Consider the following 23,471-nt stretch of genomic DNA (forward strand, 5'->3'; position numbering starts at 1 on the left):
AACAAAGTTTCGGAATGCAATGGAGTAGTTTAGATATGATGACAGGGAGACTGTTCAAAACATCAAACACCACTCCTGAATATGTTAGCATAGATGCTGCTGTAGCATCAGGTATATCAGGTATGGAGATTCTCTATGATTCATACATTCATTCATACATTCTCTATGAGATTCTCTATATTCTTCTATGAACAGAGAGCAAACTAAATACTTTTCTGCAGGACAAAACATTTTCACTCTTCTGCCGACTGGCTTCAGGTTCAACATCAGCTTGGGGATCTGATTGGTCGAGGTCGTCTTGTGATAAACCATGATGTACACAGGTGCTTCATCACCTGACAAGGTCCTTTGACTTCACTTTTACTTTCCTTTTACTTCAATGCATAACATTAGCAAGTAAGATTCCACAGGCTTTGTTTTCCCTGCTGCAGCACAAATGGTATGAAGTTTCTGTATTTTATTTCAAACTTGATGACATTATGGTGCAGCAGAGTATAGCCAAAAATGTCATCGAAATGGTCAGCTTGGAAAAAAATGTGACAAGTGACAAAAATTTCTCCATCAAGCATTCGTTTAAAACAAAAAGTAGGTGTCAGGGCAATTCAGAAATGGTGTAAAGCTAAGTATTCTTACTGCTTTTTTTGCCTAAAGTATACTGAAAAGTCTTCTGCAAGCATCAAAGGGAATAAGTGAATAGAGAATATGAATGAGATGACATGGTACGCTTGAAGCAATTTAATATGGCAACTCATCCAAAGGAAAATGTAGTCACACTAGTCAGATGGGGCACAAACAAGACCAGGTGTCTGCTGTCAAATCTTCCTGACACGTTCTGATAAAATAATTAGTAGTAATGACAACAGCTGCATGAAACAGCTTCAAGCTTCTCCGTTCCTTGCTGCGGCATGCAGCATGTCTGAAACTGTTTTCTCATACAAACTCCAGACAATATTGAGAGAATCCGATGCAGACATTGCCCTCAGTTGCCCTTTCACAAATGAAACATGCAACAGATGATCATCAGTCCGAATATTTCTCATCTAGTGGAAACACTCAATTTAGCAGTGGTAAGAGGTAGCACCTGCAGAGAGCAGGCAGAAACGACCTTGCTTGTTCAATGAACGCCCTTTTTTTTGGGACATTTTGTGTAAATGACCCTTTGCATTTATATTTCGCATGTTTGTATTCTTCTAGTTTTGTGCCATTTGCATGATAGAAATGTCATGAACACACCCACTTGCTCACTGACTAGACAATGACCTTCTACTAATCAAACACAGGCTCAATCAGACATTACATGGAGCTGGCAGAGTAAAGTCTGTTTAATGTCCAGTCCGATGGATTTAGATGTTTGTGTTCAAGACAGTCCCTCCTGCTAATGTCAAGCTAAGTTTCGGTTTGCAGCACATGCATGAAAACAGCTTTAGATGGATTCTCCAAGTAACTGACATTTTTTATTATCCAAAGACGGAGAAATGTGTTGTTTCTATGCAGTAAAGAATGAATCAATTTCAATTAGATAAGTGGAAAAGCGAACAAATGCATCTGTAAAAACTCATGCGATTTATTTCATGATACCACTTGTGTACTCAGAAAATATGCTCAAAAAATGACCTCTTATTATAAGGGGTCAAGAAGGAACAACCCATCCTCAAGTTTTTTCTTTCATGCCTAAACAAAACCAAACCTTTTCAAAGGGCATTATTTCTAGATATAAATATCTATATATAAATATCAGATATTTATTATGAGATCAGGTTGTGTGTACTTATACTTGTGTGTACAGCTTCCACTTTGATTGGACAATTTTTGTTGACTTTACTTTTACTGCCCATCTTTCATGCCATTTCAGATGAATTCACTGTCTCCAGATGCTGGGAAAACTACCTTAACTCGTCTGATAACTGACTCAGACCTGCTTTCATGGCAGGGTGCTTTGTTTATTTTGTGACACTGCAGTGATCTGCTTTTGATTTGCCACTAAATTCTGAGTGAATGTGATTGGACAGGATGAGATATATAATCCCTGAAGCGTGTTCTGCATCTACCACAATAACCCTGGGAACACCTCGGGGTCCCCCAGGAGGAGCTGCTGTGCTGCTGAGTAGAGGGACGTCAGGTTTACCTTAGTCAACCTGCAGCTACCGCGGCCTGCTCTCACAAACTGCAAAGATTTTTGACTTCCTGTGTTACAGATAACACAAATATCTATAATTTGTTCAGATTGTGGAGTCGGCTGTGGTTTGGTCCAGATCTGGAGGATGACTGAAGGTCATCTGAGATTTACAGCTATTTCGATAGTGTAGCAGGGGCATGAACTTGATGAGGAGGTTTAAATTCTTAATTCACAGAATAACAGCAAGTAGCTCTGTATAATGAGGACACGGGTGAGAACATGTCAAGACACCAGTCAATGCGGAGAATTAATTAATTTTTCCATGAACAAAAATTATGCAGGGATTAAGTTGACTGATCATTGGGGGTCTCGAAACTTTGCGGATGGCTTCACCAGAATTTTTGGAGAAAGAATGCCTCCTTTACTTTGTCAGCTGACAATGAGGTATACTTGCACATTTTCAGTACACCTAGATATGTCTCTCCCTTCTGCATAACTCTGTATCAAACGGGATCTCACTCAGAGCGTAACATATTTCCCTTAAGATCAACGTCAGCCAGAAACATGATATCAAACACATGCTAGTGTTGCCTCATCTCCACTGGATGTGTAAATCTAATGTAATGTTCGCAATAACAATGTGGGCTTTTGCGTTAAAACATCAAGTTACATTGTAGGAACACAATGCAATAGCGGTGAAATTCAATAAATCATCATGAGGCTTGTAATTCTATTTTTAAAGTAAATCTTGATTAGAATTAATGTGGAAATGACAGCAATAAAAGTGTCAGTCTCATTTTGGCTGAAGACTTTCAGTTTTGGACTTTTTTTTTTCTTGTGTTTTTGGTTTTTGTATTGTTTTTTTTTAATCAGTCCTTGTTTTTCCTTAGTATCAGTGTTTCTAGTTCCTACTTTATATTGAGATTCACTCTCTTCCCCTGTGTCTTTTCCCCTGTTTCCCTTCTTTTCTTATATGTGTTTGCTAACCTGTATCTAGTTAATTCATTGGTGTTTGGCAGCTACAGCTCTGGTCCTATTGTCTCTTAGCCAATCAGATCCTTCCGCACCTTAGTGTCCTCCCACCCGTTTCTTGTCTTGTGATTAGTCGGTCTGCTGTCTCAGTCATAGTCAGATCCTCTGTTGATCATCCTACTGTTTGTTCTCTGTGCTTCACCCTGACTACAGTGCATTTTTTTTCCCAGTGACTTTAAGTTTCTCCAGTTGAGTAGTTTGTTATTTATTAGTTTGTTAATTTTTATATTAATTAATAAACTGTCTATTGTCCCTATCTACATACTTCCACTACGTCGCGCCTACTTAAAAGTAAGGACGGCCATAGTGCAAATAAATGAGATGGAAAAAATATGAGGAACACCGCTCACTCAACAGCACTACTAGATTCGCCCACGTAAACTGCACAGAAGGGACTGGAGAATGTAAAGTTACATACATATGCATGTTAAAGCTAAGCCCTATTTCTACCACTCAGATCCCTCCCTCCCTCGCTCTCTGTGACAGATATTATAATCAGTGAAAGACTGCTGCCTGAAAAGCAGAACCAGAGAGTGCTAGACTGTCTGTGATTATAGACTAGACGGTCTAACAAGATAAAGATGCAAAATACTGAAGTGACCTGAGTGGATCAGGAATGTCAGACAAAATGGTGACGGGACGAGTGTTTGGAGGTCAGGGACTTTAACAATCAAGAAGCTGCTTTCTTGACACTGATCTAAATGAGAGAGGTGATTATTGAATTAATAAAGTGATGATAAAATCTAATATCAAATGTGTTCTGACACTGTTATGATTTGAGTTCAACAATATTCCAGGAAATATATAAGGCAGAATTCTTATTTCGCAAAACCATCCTACTGTACATTTTGTTTTTACTGGAACAACAGAAAAGAAGGGTCTTAATATCGGATTGGACAGTGCCGAAAAAAACAACAACAACAAAAAATGTCAGTCAATCACTATCATTACTGGCATCACTCAGTCCATAATGCAGCAACAGCTGAATTATGAATTATCGGTGTTTGACGTTGGCAGCTGAATGATTTGTGCAGACCTTGAGAAAAGCTCTATAAACCTTGCAGTTTCCTGACTGGCTTCATTTTTGGGTTTTTATGTGTAGTAAATTTGTGGATTTTGACAGGATTATGCTACACGGAGTGCATGGAGAAGGAACGGTATAGAAGCCTATTAGAGACAACTGAGTGATTAATGGCAACATCAGTTAAATTGGCCATTGGACATTTGAGTTTACTAGCAGGACATTTTAATTAAAAAGCCAACAATCAGTGTTAATGTTGGAGATGTATCACAATACTGCAGCTGAGTTGAGAGACTTCACTTGCCAAGATGGTCAATTAGCAAGTGTAATAGATTAATGCTAAATATATCTACTGATAATAATGTGTAAATGACTGTACATGTAAATTGCAAGTGATTAATAGCTGTTTTTGTCTTCTATCATGTATTTATGATTCTTTACTGGGATAAACCTAATAAATTGATAACATTAAAACTTGATATACAGCGTGCTTGTTGGTTATGCTTCTGACACTGTATGTCGATGCTGCCCAGCTTATACTGCTTATGCCTCTTGGCTCAAAATATAACAAGCTCATAAATCAGAGAAGAAAAAAAAAAGATTAACTTTTTGAATGATCAAATTATCGTATAAGATGCTATGAAGTAATTTGCAACTGACACTCTTTTATGCAGTAGTCAGCTACTAATTTGCAACACAAAATAAGATTAAAAGAAATGCGATGCCAACCAAGGGATCATTTTCAAATCAAAATAATGGGGAAGGGTGATTAAAAAAAAATCTCATCTCATCATCTCTCAATCATCTCAGTACATCTAGAAAAAAACAGCATTTAGAATTTACAAGAAAGGTTAAACATACATGATGGATGTTATATCAGCTGTTGAGTCACAAAAGTTCTGTAAACTGCAGTTTGAAGACTCTACTGTCAAAATGTCAAACGATATCATCCTTCCAAAGTGGTGCAGTTCTTTTATCATTCTGGCCCAGTTAAGAGACATTTCTAAGATTGGTGCACAGGGATTGTTGCCCTCCGAGGTCACTGCCAGCCTGCTCGTAGCTTAAAGAAACTGCTGTCCTGCATGTTGACTTGGACCAAGAAGAAAAACCAAGGTCCTTCCTGCCCAATTCTCGACAGCCCAATGCAGTCATGCGCAAGTGAGCCTTTTGCTGTATGCTCCATCTCACTGTGACTGTTACTACTGGGTTTTGAATGTTTACATGGGTCTACACATTGATGAAGGGCGCCCCAAAGCTGAGTGACTCAAAATGATCGAGAGGGAGTAACTGTTTAGATACAAATTTGTACTGAAATGCATAATGCGGCCCAGATGAAGAGTTATTAGTGCAGGCCACACGACTAAAATGACCCATCCATTCATATTTGCTGCAGGGAAGTAGGAGGAAACCAGAACACTCATAAACCCTGCATCATCCAGGGGGTTGTTTGGGGATAATGAGCTGGGCCCTAAAATGGGTGGAGAAAAATGATCTTCAAAATGCCTTTTTTTTTTTTTAACCAAATGTACTCTTTCACCAAAGAAGAGGTTTGGGGGTTTTTTTTAGGAATAAATGAATATATGACTAAAAGGCAAAATGAATCATTTAAATGACTGAAAGAAAATGTCGACGAAAATAATTATGACGTCAATTTTATTTCCTTCCAAACACATTTGGTACAATAAAGTTAGAGTATAAAAATGGAATTCTGTATTCTTCATGTCTCTATTTTGAGCAATTAGTTGAAGAAAAAAAAACGGACTGTTTAAGAAAAGAGTAATCAGCTGCAACTCTTCATTCTCACACTATGTCTACCAGAATCGTGACCAAAAGAATCCCAGACATTAACAATTCAGCACATGCAAGAGTTGGAGCATCAGCACATGCAAGAGTTGGAGCATCAGACACACAGGAGAAAGTGGCCTGAATTAGAGACCTTCTATTCTCCCAGCACCCAACAGTGATCATTAGACCAACAGAGCGACTGACAGCTCATCCCCAACCAGTGGAAATTCTGTGATACATCATTTCTGCTGTTGCTTGTTTGTTTGCTTACTCAAGCACAGGCCTGACATTCTGATAAGAAGCTGACAAAGAGCCCTTGGGGGGAAGAAGAAAAGTAAAAATGGTGTCAGATATTTAGACCTTATCTTCTAGTAAAGGAAAGAGTAGAAGAGAGGGGAGGACACTGGTCATATATATATATATACACACACATATATATACATATACATACATACATATACATACATATATTATATACATATGTATGTGTATATATATATACACACACACACAAGTATATATACACACACACACACATATATATATACATATATATACATGTGTATGTGTATATATATACACACACAAGTATATATACACACACACATATACATATATACACATACATATATATACATACATATATACACATACATATATATACACATACATATATATACACATATATATACACATACATATATATACACATATATATACATACATATATACATATATATACACATACATATATATACACATATATACATATATACACATACACATATATACATATATATACATATACATATATATACATATACATATATATACATATACATATATATATATATATATATATATACACATATATATATGGCAGCAGGACAGACACAAAGAGGAGAGAATGAGATGTATTTTACTTCTTTACATACAGTGACATTCATGTATTCAAATACGAAGTTTAGCATGGCACATGAGCCGCCGGGACATGATGGCGAGGCAGTATGACCTCTGATGAATCAGGCAGTGGTCCTGCAGTGTTATGGAGAATTAGGGCTGAGCTCAACTTGTTTTGCAGTCTTGTTGTGTCTCGATGCTCAACCTCACTGGGAGTTGTGCAAGTAATTTGCTGTTCAGCAGACTGAGAATCACTTCCAAAATTTCTCTTTGAATTTTACGAAAGCACAGACTGGTTTTTCATCTCTGAGGAGAAGAAGCTGTTGCTACTCGGTCCCCCCCCCACCGCCCAATCTATCATCAGGATGGCATCAAGGGTTACAACGTCAACATTCCAGTTTGCAAAACCAAAAAAATCTCAGCCTCACCTCACATGTTCTTGGGATTCATATACATGTTAAACTCTCCAAAAAAAAAGTGTACACAACATCAACAATAGCAAAGAAAAGTCATTTTTGGCATTTTTTCTACATGGGATTGGTGAAAGACAGAAAAACATTGCGCGATCAATTGTAAATTGCAGTTTCAAACATGATAGTGCAAAATCAACAGCAGGCTGAATGATAGAGAAGAACTGTGGTGCATTGACAAACTTCAAGAATCACAACTACTCAGCAGGTCCATCTAAAAAAAAAAAAGAAACCCAATAGGCGTCACGTCGACAGTCCAGTCTTATTTTCCTTCCGTTTGTTACACTCAGCTCTATTCTTTTCAGGTATTTCTCCGTAAAAAAAAAAAACACAAAAAAAACAACTCACCTAAAAAAACAAAACAAAAACAGATGACAGTCATGCAGTCCTTTACCAGTGTGCTACCCTGACGAGTGAACCAGTGGACAGATCCAATTTCATTAGGTTGGGACTGACAAACAACTCCTGTCAAAATGTTAGTGCCTCCTGCAGCAGAGATAGAAGCTGGATATGTCACACGGGCATACAGGTTAAACTCAAGTCTGATACGGCCTCACCATCTAACACGGGGCTTAGGACATTAATCTCTTTTATGACAGTCCCCAACCTCTGCCTCCACCATTGCACTGGTCCAGGTTTATTGCAAGGTGGCCTGCATGGCAGAGAGCAATAACAATTGCAATTCTTTCGACCGCAGTGTGTTTGTAATTCATCATGACTGCATTATATCACACCCTTAATTGAAACAGAACAACGCAAACACCAGCTCATCAAGTGTAAACAAGCGCATGTTGACAGGAATGTCATTAGTTGTACAGGTTTGTGTCATAAATCCAAGCATGAGACAACCCTTTAGTCTGATTATGCCACTACATTAAGGTCTCAAGTAATTTAAGTTGTGAAGCCATCAAGTTGAAGAATTTAAAAAAAAATTGGTAAGTCATTACTGTTTGAAACACAGCTTTGCAGAACGATATATTTAAGTAGAATTGTGCTTGTCTATCAGTTGAAAAATCACACAGGAGCTCAAGATTTCCAAAGAATCAATTTAACATATCTCTTACAGAAGAAATGTGGACATGGAAATGTATTCTATCGCTACAGCAGAATACATACTGCAAATTAGCAACTTGCACCACAATATGACTTAAATGGAGTTGATATTTTCACATTTAAATTGGGCTGACAGCAATTTTTTTAGTCCAGTGAATTAAAATCTTTTGACAAAAATAGTATTCTATAGTGATGGCAAATTCTTACTAAATATGTCTCTATATATTATGTATTAACAGAAAAATAATTCATGATAAATGTATTAAATTGTAAATTTGAATTTAATTCTGACGGCTTTCATTTTCATCCTCTTTCATACATAGAAGTATCGCATGACTACACTGCCTCTTTACTCGATTAGGTAATAATGTATTGATCTGGTCAGCAGCCCTTCTTAAGGACGCTACTGTACAGACATTACTGTTTGACAATCTGACACATACACTAACAGGGTCGAGCGAATCGTTGTCTTAATGGGAATTCACCTCTCAAACATGTCAGTCACCTCACAGTGTGGCCATATACAATCCCATAAATACTACATCGACATATATCAAAGAAGTCCAATCCACAATCTACATCTACACTGCATTTAGTGATCAAAACCATATAAAAAAAAATCATAACACAAACATAATGCAGATTTGAGGTTCTCACAGGATGTTTCAAATTCACAACATGACATTCAATAATAAGTCATCAATCAAACCATCAGGTGCAATATTTTCCAGTGTAAAAGTCCTCTAATGAATGAATGAAAGGGGGACTTTACGTACTGTTTACTGACTCTTGTGCTGCAACAGGCACATTTCACTTGGTGTGCTGTTTGGCAGGTTTTTAAAGCCCAGGATGGATGCATGCCACAATATTTCTATTAGAAGTAATATGTATTTGATGATGAGCCATAATTTTGTACCGCGATATTACTTTGTGCTTGCTTGCTTTGTTGGTCATGGGAGTCTGATTTTCTCCTGGCAGGTGTCATCAAAAAGAAAAAAGAAGAAAAAAAAAAGTTTAACTGCTGTCTTTTAAAATCCTATACGTATGTAAGATGTTCAAGCAGACAAGGGTACTTCAGGAATCTGCAAGGTAAGGGAGTGTAACCATACTTATAGGATGTAGTAGTTTATAAAAGGGAGTAAAAATAGCAGTTGTGAGAGTGGCAAAGCAATCTCGAGGGTGCCTTGGTTAAAGAAGATTTGTGATCACTCCTTGGTAAGTGTTCAGCAAAGGTGCTTGCCAATAGCTTGAGAAGGTAACACTGCCAAATTCTTATTCATAGAGATGTATAAGGATTTATATGACAGTTGTATTTCATTTAAGATTAGCTGGATTGGTGTAACAGAGAGATAGCAAGGCTCCATATCAAAGCTAAACCCCTCTTGCCTGTGAGATATTGTTGTTTCGTCAGTCATGCAATAGTGCAGCAAGAAATATCAATTAGGTGCATAGTAAAGGTTTCACTCCCCATCCATTGAGGGAGTAGTAACATACAGGTCCCTCCTCAGCCACCAGGGAACCACAAAATACAATCCCTGAATGAAAAAGACTAGCCACCCTTGATCCCACACTTGAAAATGTGTTTTTGTCAAAGTTGCTTATTGTTAGCCTGGTACATCCATGTGCCAAAACCATGACGGGAACTTTTTGTAGGCCCTAAAGTTGGTTCTTTGAACAGCAAATAGGTTCCAGATTCCCAAGAGTCAAATGTGAACCTTTTGGACATACAGGACATTTATACTGTACATTTGGGTAACTGCTGCATTTGAGTATGCCTCAAAGTGTCCATTTGGCTCCTCACAACGCAAATTAACACTTTTTTGAAGAAACTGGAACTGGAGCTGGGGACTTTAGGATAGGGATGACTAATGAGACTTTCATGTCTGTCAACTAATAGTAGCATTGGTGATTACTACTCCATGCCCCTGCTTGTTATAATTTTTTGTTTTGAATAGGTGTTGAGAGTGTCCTGACTACATCTAGTCCTGAATATAAAACTCACTCAGTGCTGTACTTCATCTGGACAAAAATGTGCCTATTAGGTGATTCAGCTGGCAGTATTTCTCAAAAGCACAGTAGCCATTAGAAACCAGAAGAAGAAAAGAAGATGAAATGAATGAAAACAAATGCAGTGATGAGACAGGGCAGAGACAGAAAACCTGCAGGCTGCTATACTACCGTTTTAAATCTAAATAACAGAGACTTTAAAGCAGAACAGATAAAGAGGATCATGAGGGTGTCATGTGAACCACTATAAGCAACTTAAATTCAGATCATTTGAATTTTTTCAATTTACTGCAATCTATAAAAGTAAAAAATGAAACTTAACTAAAAGCTACAATGTCCTTAAAGAGCTATGTCTACATACTGTAACTAATCGCCTACAAAAATGGTATCAGGGGTTTAAAGTTACATCAATTATTCATTGAATAAAATGAAATAAAGACAGGAACCAATACTGTATATAGACTCAATATTTAATCTGAACTATTACTATGGGCATTGATCTCACAGACAACGCTCCCTCCTGTCCAAACTAAATCTCTTTGAATGTGATGCTTCAGGGGACGTGTGCTTGTGTGTGTGTCTGTTCCAAATATCAAGAAGTACCCTTAGGTTAATATGGAGATGAGATCAAAGCTGACCGAGAGCCATCCACACATGGAGGCCACAGAGAAATGGCTCTCCTTCAGCACCTGTCCTGAGGCTGCAGGAGCTCACCTGACATTTAAAGAGAAGGACATGGATTGAGGTCCCCCCCCCCGTAACTCTGCAGGCATGACTTACTGTCTAGCCCTCAATTTGGAGCATCATGTATCATCAGGATATAACAGTGTGCACTTACTGTGAGTGACAAGTTACTAAAACATGTATGCATACCAATTCCTTCTCATTATATGATGGCAAATGACGCTTCAAGCTACTCAAATAGTGACAATTTCTCACACTCCATCTGAACAAACACATATGGCACCCTTTGGCATATCAGGGCTCTTGGCTGGTTGTCTTGTGTAGTGGTGAAGCACATTCTTCCCGCTTTCCCCACTCTACTGCCAGCATGCACTCACAAATCCACTCCTATGTCAGGCTCTGCTGTCGCACAGTACTGAAAGATGAAAAGAATGTGCACCAAACTGTAGGTTTTTATGCTGTAAGTGCATACTAACGAGTAGGGTCTGGTTCAGTTTAGCTTGGTTGGCGTATTGATACCATTGGCAGTGTCTGCAGCTTCAGTAGTGCCTCCTTTGGTCAACAGGGGCAACTGTTCAGGGGGAGGGAATCTACTGTAGGGGGAATAGCATGATCCTCCCATGTGCTGTGTCTACCTGGTGAAGCTCCTTGCTGTCAAGTGACATGTCCAACGACCTTGACCTTGATGAACAAACATGGTTGTGCGGATTGCTCAAGTAGACCCTGAGAAGCATTTAGATATGTTTGCATCATATCAGAAGCACATGGATCATCATGTCAATTCATAGAGAGAAAGACAGCTGTTAGATTCACCTTTGCACCAATTTGTCATTTACAACAAGTCAAGACGAAAGAATTTTTTTTTGGACTCGCAAAGAGTCTGATTTACTTTCTGTGACCATAAAAGGTTTACATTTTATGTCAATTGTAAGTAGTTATTTTTCACAAACACTACGCTCAAAGTCACAGTTTGGAGAAAGTTTATTATTCTTCTAGGTTTTTGTCAAGGTCACCCATGGATCACTCACACGGTGGCCACAGCAGTGGCTCTGAGCGCCTCATACTGATGTAAAGAGCTTACAAGAATATATCTGCCGCTATAAATATACACATGACATTTGTTACTGCTTTGGCCTAGTGTGAATTGTTAGCAAGAGGCTGCTTATGTCACCTTCAGGCTTGTCTGATTCACCTTTCTTTGTCCATTGTCACCGAAGTTAACAGGGAAACCGTAATTTCACTGAACAGCAGGACTTAACGATACTAGAGGATCTTTGAGCTCTTGGTTTGCAGATGTTTAATAGCGCAACTAAACAAACAACATCATCCCTCTAAGAAAGTTTCTTGGGGGTTGAAGAAGTTTTTGAGAAACAAAATTTCAGCAAATTCAGTGATTCAAACTGCTTCCAGTCAGAACAAATGTGTGCCAAACCCAAAGACCCATTCCAAACATGTATTAAATGAATATGTGTGCAACGTGTATGGTATACATATTGGTTTGCCTTCACATTAAGCTAAATGGCATTTCAGATATTTGCAAAAAAAAAAAAAAACACACTTGATTTGAGAGGAGGAGGGGGGTCTCGACAACGTCAGCCTCTCATATTCAGAAGTAAGAACCATCTCGGCGTACAGAAGAGGGCTGAAGAGAAGAGAAGGCAAGAGAAAACGAGCAGGAGGTGGGGAGGGTGTCGGTGGAGCTGGTGTGAGGATGAAAATTGATTTATTGCAGCGCTGATGAGGAGCGGCATGCCAGGAGACAGTGGGTGCTCTCCAAACCCTTGCTGCGGCAACATAAAACAAAACAAGGGCTCTCCCTTCTGTTATAATTGCTGCAGAGATCTCAGCAAAGACTTGAGGTCTCACTGCAGAAATTTATGCAACCATGACTGTTGATACCCTGCCTGTTAATTCCTATCTTCATGTCTAGATGCCTCAAGTACTGATAAGTAATGCTTTTGCTCTGCACCACTGGCAGTGTTAACATAAAGTGTAAACACACACCCCCCACATTCACAGATCAAAGACACAGAGCAAACATAAAAAGGAATTCATATAGAATCACATCAGTTGGTTTACTTGCCACCCTAAAGCCCTCCAAAAAAAAAACAACCAATATCTAAAATAAACATCTTTAATAGCCATCGGAATTCAAATCATACACCCAGCAATGACTCATTTTGCTTCAAAGTTCATCTAACAATAGAGGACGTGATGTTATGACCTTTTAAAACTGATCTATTTATCACTCCCACTGTGCAGTATTTAATCAGGAACAAAGGAAATAGTTGAGGCTTTGTAGAATAATTCATTGTTGTATAAGACCGAGCTATGTGGATAGGAGAGGTCACTATTGGCAAACATCCACACATAGAACATGAAACCATCTTGACCATCAGTGAGCATCTTTACTGTACTTGCTTAAGCACCATAAACAATCGTAGTTTTACAATGGACATTTTTATGGGACCTGCAGCTTTGACAACAGAAAAATTTACTTGAGCACCGCAAAGAGCTTGCTGCAGTGGTTTAAGGCAGACAAAGCATGAGGGCGGGGGATGCAGGGAGGGGAGTTAGCCAATACTGCTGACAAAGGTGGTGGTAAGCTTGTTTGTGTCTCTGCGTACGTCTGGGTGTGTGTGATCTGCCTACACATGTGAAAGTGACTAACACAGGCTTTGAATTCAGCAATGTGACGGGTTCCCCTACAATTCACGTCACTTTTTGTCATCAGAGGTGGTCTTCCATTCAAATGTGTCAAACACGCTAAAGTAAACCCAGCAACAAGTCCAATTTTTATTTTTTCTATGTTTTTGTCATGCTATCAATTTGATAACAGGGCAGACAATGATGACGTACAGACAAGTGACAAATGCTGTTGCACACAAGGTGCAACAGTGTGTTCATTGTAAAGCTGATCCTGGGCCAGGCTTGACAGCTCAAGTACGGCAAAACAAAACAGTTCCTCAAAAAAAAAAAAAAAAGCTAACCTGCATTTTTTTTTAAGTCTTTTGCACAAGAATACAAATCCAATAATTTGATACCAGTCCACTGGTCAACACTTTATAAATCAAGAAATACGGCAGTAAATACGTTTTCAGCAATGTCCAAACTCTGTCCTGCAAATGTATAAGGAAGTGACATTTATTAGGCCTGCAACCACAGACACAATGGTTTTATACAAGGCTGTTTTCCATGCAGCTGGGTAGTGAGACGTTCCCTTATCAATTAAAAGACATAACGACAACAAAGAGGCAACAAATCAATGAAGCTTAGGACGTCAATATTTCAACTGATATTGTCAGCGATAGTATTGACAGGTAAGTAACATTCTTTACCAAGCAAGACAGAGAACATATAGTACTGCATTAGCTACATGAAAACTAGCAGAACAACAGAGAAAACAGTTCAAAAGTATCCTGTCAAGTTTCATTTGTTTTAGTCACTAATGAGACCTAGGCTAACAAAATGAGGCTCACTGTCGATTTCTAGCAAGCACACGGAGTGACGTTAAAGCGGCATCTTGGACCTCTCTAAAACTTAATACTTTTCTAGAGGAATAGCCTAAGCTTGTCAGGTCTTCAGAGTCTTTTTGCCTTAGAAGGAGCAGTTTTAGCTCATAGAAAATTGACATAATTTGTAAAACATGAGAATTTGATTTGTCTTGTTTAAAAAAAAGAAGACTGACTTTAGGTTTGTGAATGACATATTTAAGATTTCTGGCCTTTTGCCAAAGACACAATAGATTACTTGAAAAAAATAATTGCCTTTTTCACATTGCTGATTTTATCATAGGGGACATGATGTCAGAGGGTTTTATGATATCAGAACTGCAGTGCCCAACATACCATAACATGCATTATACCCTGCACCAATCTCCCTTCATTCTGTTAATCAGCCAACATCTGGAATTCATTTCCCTCTAATATGAAGGAAAAGACAAAAAAAAGGAAGAAGGAGATGGGTGGAAAGATGGTGAATTAAAGCAAAGGAACAGAGGTTACAGAGTGTTCTGCAGCAGAGCGATTCAAGTGCTGTCTGAGACTCCTGCAAACCCAGGAGGCCTGCAGCAGTGTGCAGTGATAGGAATGTAAAATGAGATGAAGAGCTACCTCAATGAGATCTTATCAAAAGCAAATACAAGCTTTGAGGGAGGGGTGGAGAATTTAAGCTCAGGCCAAAGGGGGTGTTTGTTTCTCCTCTTAACCTCTGTTGACAAAAGCCACAAAATATATCAGACATATGTACATTTTAATCTTGTTCCAATTCTAACAGCTGGCTATCCAATGCAATATGCAAAGGCATTTTCGTGAAAGCAGGAATTTCTGGGGCTGGTAATTAACCTCAAAGCTATGGCAAAAAAAAGAGGACACAATTCCCGCCAGGATTTAATCTGCTTGTCTGCGGTCGGTAAATAAGAAGCCCTGGGTAGACTGCTTTATTGAAACACTCTCACAGGTTGGCCTGCCAGGTAGCCAGCATTAATATTGGCTCCAGTGAGAACCTGTCAGGATTTATTAGTCAGTATCACTGGTACTCAGCCAGCAAGTGTCAACTCTGGCAGAGAAAGAGAGCACGAGATAGATGGATAGAGACAGACAGACATGGAAAGACACAGACAGACCAACCGATAATTTGAGTGTCAATTTTAAATCAAGTACATAGTTGTTGCTTTGTTGTGTAAACTGAATCATGGGAACTATATACTTGTATTCTTAATGTGGGGACATGCTACTCAAAACTGCACACGTCTACTCGCTGTTGGTTACTGCACACTGCTGTGTGCGTTCCACCGTGAGAGGTGGAGGGACAACCAATGAATGAGCGGGTCACTGGACTATGATAGATAGGCTACACTGGATGAGATCACATGAGGAATGAACCCTTCTTTCAAACTATGAAATCAAAAAGAATCATATATCGATGTAATCAGTCACATTCCTGTCTCTGTAATATCATATTTAACTTACATTGCATTTACTGACAAGTAGGATGCAGAAGCAATGTATTAGAAAGAGTATTTTATCATTTTTAGAGTAACTGGTGCATTACTTTAGAGAATGTGTCAAAACTCCAAGGGTTTGAATGGTTCCATTCATTTACATTTTTTACTGAGTCAGCCAGCCCACTGGGAGGCGCTAAGACCTCTGTATGATTGACTGCAATGGAATGGATCAGAGGAGACAGCATGGCTCACAGGTAGAGTGCCCATCTAGCGACCGAAAGGGTCGCTGGTTCGATCCTCACTTCCTCTGGTAACCATGTTAAAAGTGTCCTTGAGCAAGATACTAAGCCCCTAATCACTCCAGATGGCCCTGTGATGGACTTGTGACCCACCCAGGGTGAATCCCGCCTCTCACCCAATGTTAGCTGGGATAATAAACCACATACACTCTATTTCTACGAACAAGAATAAGAATTTGCTACATTGGGGCACGTATTCAATAATACCACAAAGCTGTCCAACTCGATGTACCGTTGTGACCTGTGTGGAATTGCGTAAGCGGCACTCTCGGATGCTTTTGATCAGTAATGTCCATTTATGGTAAGTTATTGAAACTCAACTTAACATGAATCATTGATACATTCGATTAGCACGCCATCATTAAATGAAAAACATGATAATGTACACATCAGTTTCAAGCAAATGTGGATGTTTAAACAATGTAAAGTGTGCAGCAGCAGTAACAACATGCTGCATTTGTCTTAGGAGGCAGTGAGAGCTACTACTGGGATCTTGTTGACCCAGATCAGCATCTGGCAGCCTGTCAACAGGTCCGTCCACATTGTTGCTATGCTATTAGCTGTGCTAAAGTCAGAAAAATCAACCTCAATTGGACAAAAGATATGTTGTGAAAGAAGTGACTACAAAAGTAACAGTTCAAAATCATCAGTTCTGCATCATCATGTGATGTAATTTCTTTAATTCTGTAATTAAAATCTTTATGTTTTATGGAACTGAAATGTTTATTAAATAAGGGTTTTTTTTTTGGGGGGGGGGGTTTGTAGTTCCTTTCAAAACAAAGACGGAGAATCAAGTCTCTGTTGGCAACCAGGGATTATGAAAAGGGCCAACATAGGTGGAATACATTTTCACCAGAGCATGTTATACAAAGACTTTCCTGTGTGAAAGCAGTGTTAGAAAAGCCTAAAAATACTTTAATACTTCTTTTGACAGGCAAGAGATTTTGCTGTGGTTAGCCTGGCCTTTGCTACAGTTGCTAGGGAAATACTTAGTCTACTTTTTTTTTAAACTGACACATTGTCACAGTCCATTCTCAATGCTGTTGACGTACAGTAATACCATTCAAGGAGAAGGCATGACAAGTAATTTTCCTGAACGACTTTATAGTCAGGCTTTACAGTTGACTAGGACAGAAGCTACACTCTTAAACATTTGCATCCAGAAGATAAGGGCCTAATGTCTTTCCCTTTGCATTTTCGAGAATATATATATGAGAATCTTCTACAGCACCTAAAACTCTGGGCTGTATTAGTTGCACATCCAATAATTTATTAATTTTTTAAATTTTCTATCAAGTGCGCATCCACATAAAAAATCGACAGATATATTACAATAAATGTCCGTGCTCCTCCTGAACCTCAGTTGTCTTTTTGCTTATTTTTGCAGCGGTGGAGTCCCTCACTGAATGAGAATGGAGAACACATCTCCCTTCCCATACATGTAATACCATGTATTATATGACAGAAGATAGTGAAAGAATAAGTGCTCATTATGCAAAATACTTCAATTTAGAATCTAACTTCTACATATGAGTAGGATTTTAATGTTTTCTGTGGAGTTAATTCAACATTAAATCTGTTTATCGCTAAATATATGTGAAAAAATAATAATATTTTCTGTGTAAACTATGATTTGAAAATTAACAAGCTGTGAATAAGAGTAAGTGGAGTAAAAGGACAATGTCTCCCTGTGGATTCAGGTGGAGTGGAAGTGTAAAGTAGCAGACTAATACTCAAGAAAAGATCAAGTACCAATTAAGTGTACTTAAGTACAGTACCTCAGTAGATATACTCTACTGCTCTCAAACTACAGCTTTGTTATGAACCACTTTTCAGTGGGTTTTACTCCGGTCTGCTACATCTCCTGAGATCTCATGTGAGCAAGAAAAATGATGGAGAATTCACAACCAAAGTTACTTAATTTTTCATCGGGTTTCACCTAAATCCCTTGCTTCGAAATACTTTCAAATTTTGGGTTGAAGACCACACCATTATAACATTTGCAGCCTAACATAAAGTTGTCTGCAAAGCATGTAAAGTATTGACAATATTTTAATAAAGTTTATCCTTTGATCTTCTCTTGGGTGGGTCAGCATGTTGTCATTTGTAACTCTGAACATGGCCCAGGGCACAAGACTTTTATTCTATATTCAATAGAACTTCAAGTTGTTGTTTTTTTTTAAATGCAACAATACAATATTTTATTTTGGAAGACTTATTTGAGTTTTGAGCTTAACAGTTTGGGGTTGATAGATGAAACAATATTAGCTACACTCCTACATGAATGTTGGAGGTTCAAAATAGCTCGCAAAAAGCTGCAGTTTTCACTCAACAGACAAATAATAGAAGCTAACTAATGTAGTAACACTTTGATAAGCATGACATGACTATCAGGTTATTGGAAACAATGGCGATGGGACATGGTCTGCAACCCTGAGCATTTTTTTTATTAATTTATGATTACAAAGACTACTTTTATGTTTTACTGTAGTCAAAAGTTTTGTTAAGTGCCGACAGAAAAATTGAATCTATACTTGTGTTTGGAATTTTTCTTGTTTTAAGAGATATTGTCCCAGACAACAGTCTCAGTTTTGACAATAGCTAATGCAAACACGGAAATGATCCTGGTTGCAAGTGCATGCACAGAAAGCTGTTGTGTTGTCAATAAATTTGCATAATGATGTATAATCTGAAAAAAAAAAAAAAGAAAACTTGAGAAAAGTTGTCAAAGAAAAAAAGAAAAAAAAGACTGCATCCAATCATAAGTTCAAATACCAGCAGCCCATATCTCAGGTTATTTATATCAGGACTAAGATTTGTATCAAGATCACATCAACCATGACACACTGCCTTCACTTTGATTTAAAAATTGCCTTTGAAATAAACAAATCCAGCCAGGGCATGACGGTGTTTATGTCCTCTGAGATTGAGTCCATGACCTGAGTGAGTGTGACCCAGACAGGTGATTTGTGTTTGTAAAGACCACTGAGGTCATTAATATTTCTGGATAAGATCCTCTCCTGCACTGCTGATACACTACAGGACAATGTAATTAGATTGGGTAACTGGTGTCTGTCCATCGATTTTTCCTCTTTGCATTTGCACAGTCCTTCTGTTTGAAGCAGCAGCAGCTACACTGTCTGCATACTTGTTTTTTTCCCCATATATAGTCAAACTCAAAGTTTTGTCTCACCTTCTCATTCAATGTTTTTTCTTTATTTTTACTACTTTCCACATTGTAGCTTAATACTAAAGACATCAAATATATGAGGCAAGGTACATGGAATTATGTAGCAAAGAAAAAGTTGCTAAATAATTCTAAATATGTTTTATAGTTCGATTCCTCAAGGTAGCCACCCTTTGTTTTGTTGACAGCACTGCAAACCCTTGGCCTTCTCTCAATGAGCTTCATGATGTTGTAACGAAATGGTTTTCACTTCACAGGTTTGTCTTGTCAGGGTTCATTTGTGGAATTTCTTGCCTTCATAGGGTTGGGACCAGCAGTTGCATTGTGCAGACGTCAGGTTGGTACACAGCAGACAGGCCCATTTGACAACTGTTAGAATTCACATTATGGCAAGAACCAATCTTCTAAGTAAAGAGAAACATCAGTCCATCATTACTTTAAGAATTGAATGTCAGTCAGTCAGTAAAACTGCAAAAACTTTGAATGTGTCCCCAAGTGAAGTCACAAAAACCATCAAGCACTGCGACAAAACTGGCTCACATGTGGACCACCCCAGAAAAGGAAGACCAAGAGTCTCCTCTGCTGCTGAGTATAAGTTCATCCAAGCCACCAGCCTCAGAAATCACGAGTTAACAGCACCTCAGATTAGAGCCTAGATAAATGCCACACAGAGTTCTAGCAGCAGACACATCTCTACATCAACTGTTCAGAGGAGACTGCGCTTATCAGGCCTTTATGGTCGAATAGATGCTAAGAAACCACTACTAAGGAAAAGAAACACGCAGAAGAGATTTGTTTGGGCCAAGAAACTCAAGGAGTAGATGTTACACCAGTGGAAATCTGTGCTTTGGTTTATTGAGTCCAAATTTGAGATCTTTGGTTCCACCCGCCGTGACTTTGTGCGATGCAGAAAAGGTGAACGGATGGTCTCTACATGCATGGTTCCCACCGTGAAGCATGGAGGAGGAGGTGTGATGGTGTGGGGGTGCTTTGCTGGTCCAGCATGGCTACCACAACATCCTGCAGTGAAATGCGATCCCATTGGGTTTGCATTTAGTTGGACCATCATTGATTTTGCAAGATGACAAACACACCTCCAGAATGCGTCAGGGTTATTTGATAAAGAAGGAGAGTGATGGAGTGCTGCACCAGATGACCTGGCCTCTACAGTCACCTGACCTAAACCCAGTTGAGATGGTTTGGGATGAGATGGACCCCAGAGTGAAGGCAAAAGGGCCAACAAGAGTTCAGCATCTCTGGGAGCTCCTTCAAGACTTAGAAAACCATTTCAGGTGATGACCTCATGAACCTCATCGAGTGAAGAGTATGTAAAGCAGTAATCAAAGAAAAGTGTGGCTATTTTGAGGGTCGGTGACTTGTACCCTGAACCAAAATGGGTACCACAGCATTTTGCAGCACCATGCAATACCCTCTGGTATGCACCTCATTGATCAAGGTATTGACCATTATCCAGTATTGAATCAACACCATAGTTGCTGATGTGTTTGGGGAAAGAGTTTCAGAGGATGCAGCTATGGAGAAGGATCTGTAACCACAGGAACATTGATTGGTCCCAAATATAAGCCCTTTACAGGTTGCCATTTGTACTGTACCAGGGAAAAAAGTTTGATCAAATTTTGCAGATAAAATGGTAAATGGACTCAATTTTATGTAGCGCTTTTCTACCTTAGCGGCACTCAAAGTGCTTTACGGTAGCATCTCATTCACCCATTCACACACACACTCACACACTGACGGTGGAGGTTGCCACGTAAGGCGCCAACCTACTCATCAGGAGCAATTATGGATTCAGTGTCTTGCTCAAGAACACTTGGACATGGTCACCGGGGTCGAGGATCGAACCAACGACCCTTTGGTTGCTAGACGGCCACTCTGAGCCATGCTGCCCATGATGTTTAGATGTAAATGTAGATGTTTAATGTGTTTGTCCAGGAATACAGATGGGAAAAAAATCTGTGCCCTTTCATATTAAAGCCCTACCAGTTAATGAAATTCTGCAGCCTCTTTTTTTTTTTTATTTTAATGTAGAAGTTGTGATAACTTAAATGGAATACATAATACTGGTCATGAATCTGAAAAATAAAACAAGAAGTTACAGGTTCAAGAATTCTTATCGTACAAATTTAATGAACATATGAAACAGTTTCAAATTTATGTTCTATTAAACCAAGAGGGAATTACTCTCCAGATGTATAAACAATGTATGAATGCATAGTTTATGTGACGACCACTCCCCAACAACATGCTTTGACCCTTGCCAAGTCACCAGTGTTCTACTGCTCCAAAAGACCAATTAATCCTTTCATGATCTCTCATAGCCCATTGAAGCTGATGCATGTTCTAGCCCCCCCAAATACACACACAAATTCTCTTAATTAACCCCACAAGTGGGAACAGGTTGTACATGGGGCAGGTTTATGAAAAACTACTTGCGCATGCACACATGCACATTTAACTGTCTTCTTTCTGCCTCTTTCGGAAATTAAAGCTCTCACTGAATTCCTTTTCTGTAGAACTCATTAATAGTTGCAGTTATGTTGCATTACCATTGAATATGACACTGATTGTGGCTTTCCTTTATCTTCCACAGGGCTGACTGCCCCATATTGACTTAAGTGATTTTGTTGTAAGTCACATGCTCGCCTTTATTGATCTATGATGTATACTGAGTAACTATGCTGTGTCGTAATATGTCAAGAAAGCAAAAGGAATGTAGCACTTGGAAGATGAACAATGCAGAACTGCCTCTTCTTTTGTCTTGTTTTCATTCAACAAACTCCAATTGAGTTCAGGTAACTTACTTAAGACGCATGTGAATATTTCAAGCATCAAGTGGATTCCTAATCAATAGGCTGAAAAGTAATGGTAGCGCCGAGGGGAGAAATCAATCGAAGGACTCCTCAATGTCAGCAACTCCAGCCTTCTTACAGGGCTGAATAAAGAGTTATCACCTTGATAAGGACAGTGAACACATAATGAGGGTGAAAGAGCTGTGACAAATCATTGCTTTGTAACATTTTTACAGTTTGAAATGAAATTAGCAAATTCATTGTCTTATTAATATGAATATATGACATCATGCTCCTGTTTATGTCTGAAAGGGTCAGGGGGTCTTTATTATCCAAAATAATCAGCAGTGTCCCATCAATGTCATTTAAGCCTTGATTTATATTAACGCCATTATGTTGGTTGTGATGTGTGTGTGTGTGTGGGTGTGTGTTGGGGGAGCGCTGACGTAAGGGCGGTGGGTAATGTTCTAAATATTCAATTAAAAGTGTTCACCAAAATATATCTATTAGTCTTTATCTTTATATCAAATATAGCATCCTTTAATATAGCCGTATTGGATTTAAATGCAATTCGAACATATTGCTTCTCCTGGAACCGTCACCTTATCGTGGTGGAGGAGCTTGAGAGCCCTACTGACCCTAGGAGGTATGCTATCAGGGGCATTTTTCACCCAAGGCAGACTGGTCCTAGGCGAAGGGCCAGACAAAGAATGGTTCAACAGACTCCACATGGAAGACAGATCAAGGAGTTTGCGTACCCAGCCCAGAGGGGCATTAGGGCCCACCCCAGCCTGAAAGGGATACATGGACTCGTCCTCCCGTGGACCCACCACCCATAGGAGGAACCAGAGGGTCTGGTGCTACGTGGCTTAGGCAGCAGTTCAAAGTTGGGCCCTGGGCTGTCTGATCCCCAAGCATGGAAGCTGGCTTTTGGGACATGGAACGTTACCTCACTGGCGGGGAAGGAGCCAGAGCCGGTGGAAGAGGTTGAGCATTAACCAGCTAGATATAGTCTGCCTCACCTCGACACATAGCTCCAGGTCCCAAGTCCTCGAGAGGGGTTGGACTCTCTCCTTCAATGGAGTTGCTCCGGGTGAGAGGCGGAGTGCTGGGGTGGGCTTTTTGATAGTTCCCAGACTCTCTGCCTGTACATTGGCGTTTA

General features: G+C 39.1%; 1 long non-coding RNA gene across 2 annotated transcripts in view; it reads right to left on the reverse strand.

The window, feature by feature from the left end:
• The window catches only part of LOC147257552 (uncharacterized), a 106,544-nt gene that overhangs the window by 64,911 nt on the left and 18,162 nt on the right, over nucleotides 1–23,471 (reverse strand). The gene's annotated exons all lie outside the window — the stretch shown is intronic.

The sequence above is a fragment of the Aulostomus chinensis genome, chromosome 8 (assembly GCF_037954235.1).
Source record: "Aulostomus chinensis isolate RoL2024-O1b breed Wild chromosome 8, RoL_Achi_v1.0, whole genome shotgun sequence".
Lineage (NCBI taxonomy): Eukaryota > Metazoa > Chordata > Actinopteri > Syngnathiformes > Aulostomidae > Aulostomus > Aulostomus chinensis.